Here is a 3,413-nt window from a genome sequence, read left to right as displayed (position 1 = left end):
ATGAAGGTTGGCGTTATTGGGTTACTGTTAGGCTGGCGTTAGGTTCATAAAGTTATTAGTCGTGGTTGGCGTATTAAAGTCATACAGATGCATTGGCGTTAGTCATAAGTCAAGATGGTTGGCGTTATCAAGGAGTTAGATGACTGGCAAGTCACGAAGAGATCGGCGTTGTCATATGTTATCAGTCATCGTGGTTGGCGTTATTGTCATACATATGTTAACAAAGAGAGTCATGTTTTGTCACGAAGATGACCGGCGGTCGTCATATAGATGTTAACAAAGTCATCAGAGTTATGTTAGACAAAGTCAAGAGGCTGTTGTATCATCGTTGAGGTTACAAGCAGTATGGCGGTGTCATCAAGATGGTTGGCGTTATTGAAAGTCATCAAGATGGTTGGCGTCATCAGTAGATGTTAAAGTCACGAAGATTTAGTTGACTTTTAACAACGCCAACCATCTTCATGACTTTACAACGCCAACCATCTTGATGACTTTTTAATAACGCTAACCATCTTTTATGACTCTTTTAATAACGCCAGCCATCTTGATGACTTTTAATAACGCCAACCATCTTGAAGACTTTTGATAACGCCAACCATCTTGTATGACTTTTAATAACGCCAGCCATCTTGGATGACTTTGATAACGCCAACCATCTTTGATGACTTTTGATAACGCCAACCATCTTGATGACTTTTGATAACGCCAAACATCTCTTGGCGACTTTTTGAAAACGCCAACCATCTTTTATGACTTTAATAACGCCAACCATCTTGATGACTTTTAATAACGCCAACCATCTTGATGATGGCTTCTTTAATAACGCCAGCCATCTTTATGACTTTGATAACGCCAACCATCTTCAACTTTTGATAACGCCAGCCATCTTGTATGACTTTTAATAACGCCAACCATCTTGATGACTCTTTGATAAACGCCAGCCATCTTGATAACGCCATGACTTTTTAATAACGCCAACCATCTGTATGACTTACGATAACGCCAGCCATCTGTATGACTTTTAATAACGATCTTGATGACCTTACGATAACGTAACATCTGCATGATGACTTTTGATAACGCCAACCATCTTGATGACTTTGATAACGCCAACCATCTCTTATGATTTTAATAACGCCAGTTTTCTTGATGACTTTGACGCCAACCATCTTTGATGACTTTTGATAACACCAACCATCTTTATGACTTTTAATAACATCTTTAGCTATGTTTGATGGCTTTTAATAACACGCCAGCCATCTTGATGACTTTTGTAACCCAGTCATCTTGATGACTTTAATAACGCCAGCCATCTTTGATGACTTTGATAACGCCTTGTAACCGTAACCATCCATCTTTCTATGACTTTTTATAACGCCAACCATCCTTGATGACTTTTGATAACGCCAACCATCTTGATGACTTCTTTTGATAACGCCAACCATCTTTTGATGACTCTTTTGATAACGCCAACCATCTTGATGACTTTTAATAACGCCAGCCATCTTGATGACTTTAATAACGCCAACCATCTTGATGACTTTTTAATAACGCCAGCCATCTTGATGACTTTTATAACGCCAACCATCTTGATGACTTTTAATAACGCCAACCATCTCTTGACGACTTTTCTTGCTAACGCCAAGCCATCTTGATGACTTTTTAATAACGCCAACCATCTTGATGACTTTTGGCTAACGCTAGCCATCTTGATGAGCTTTAATAACGCCAACCATCTTGATGACTTTTGATAACGCCAACCATCTTGATGACTTTTGATAACGCCAACCATCTTGATGACTTTTGCTAACGCCAACCATCTTGATGACTTTTAATAACGCCAGCCATCTATATGACTTTTGATAACGCCAGTCATCTTCGTGACTTTTAATAACGCCAACCATCTTGATGACTTTTATAACGCCAACCATCTTGATGACTTTTGATAACGCCAACCATCTTGATGACTTTTAATAACGCCAACCATCTTTATGACTTTTAATAACGCCAGCCATCTTGATGACTTTTGATAACGCCAACCATCTTGATGACTTTTGATAACGCCAACCATCTATATGACTTTTGCTAACGCCAGCCATCTTGATGACTTTTAATAACGCCAGCCATCTTGAAGACTTTTGCTAACGCATCCATCTTTATGACTTTTGATAACGCCAACCATCTTGATGACTTTTAATAACGCCAACCATCTTGATGACTTTTGATAACGCCAACCATCTTGATGACTTTTAATAACGCCAACCATCTTGATGACTTTTGATAACGCCAACCATCTTTATGACTTTTAATAACGCCAACCATCTTGATGACTTTTAATAACGCCTACCATCTTTAATGACTTTGATAACGCCAGCCATCTTGATGACTTTTGATAACGCCAGCCATCTTGATGACTTTTGATAACGCCAACCATCTTTATGACTTTTAATAACGCCAGCCATCTTGATGACTTTGATAACGCCAGCCATCTTGATGACTTTTAATAACGCCAACCATCTTGATGACTTTTAATAACGCCAACCATCTTGATGACTTTTGATAACGCCAACCATCTTTGATGACTTTAATAACGCCAACCATCTTGATGACTTTTGATAACGCCAGCCATCTTCGTGACTTTTAATAATGCCAACCATCTTGATGACTTTTGATAACGCCAACCATCTTGATGACTTTTAATAACGCCAATAATCTTGATCTTTATGACTTTTGATAACGCCAGCCATCTTTATGACTTTTAATAGCGCCAGCCATCTTGATGACTTTTAATAACGCCAACCATCTTGATGACTTTTGATAACACCAACCATCTTTATGACTTTTAAAAACGCCAACCATCTTGATGACTTTTGATAACGCCAGCCATCTTCGTGACTTTTAATAACGCCAACCATCTTGATGACTTTTGATAACACCAACCATCTTTATGACTTTTAATAACGCCAACCATCTTGATGACTTTTGATAACGCCAGCCATCTTTATGACTTTTAATAACGCCAGCCATCTTGATGACTTTTGATAACGCCAACCATCTTTATGACTTTTAATAACGCCAACCATCTTGATGACTTTTGATAACGCCAGCCATCTTCGTGACTTTTAATAACGCCAACCATCTTGATGACTTTTGATAACGCCAACCATCTTTATGACTTTTAATAACGCCAGCCATCTTGACTTTTGATAACGCCAACCATCTTGATAACGCCAGCCATCTTTTATCACTTTTAATAGCGCCAGCCATCTTGATGACTTTTAATAACGCCAACCATCTTGATGACTTTTGATAACACCAACCATCTTTATGACTTTTAAAAACGCCAGCCATCTTGATGACTTTTGATAACGCCAGCCATCTTCGTGACTTTTAATAATGCCAACCATCTTGAT

This window comes from Haliotis rubra, unplaced genomic scaffold (assembly GCF_003918875.1).
Source record: "Haliotis rubra isolate DU_JTF1 unplaced genomic scaffold, ASM391887v1 Scf1857, whole genome shotgun sequence".
Lineage (NCBI taxonomy): Eukaryota > Metazoa > Mollusca > Gastropoda > Lepetellida > Haliotidae > Haliotis > Haliotis rubra.
This window is presented reverse-complemented; position numbering follows the sequence as displayed.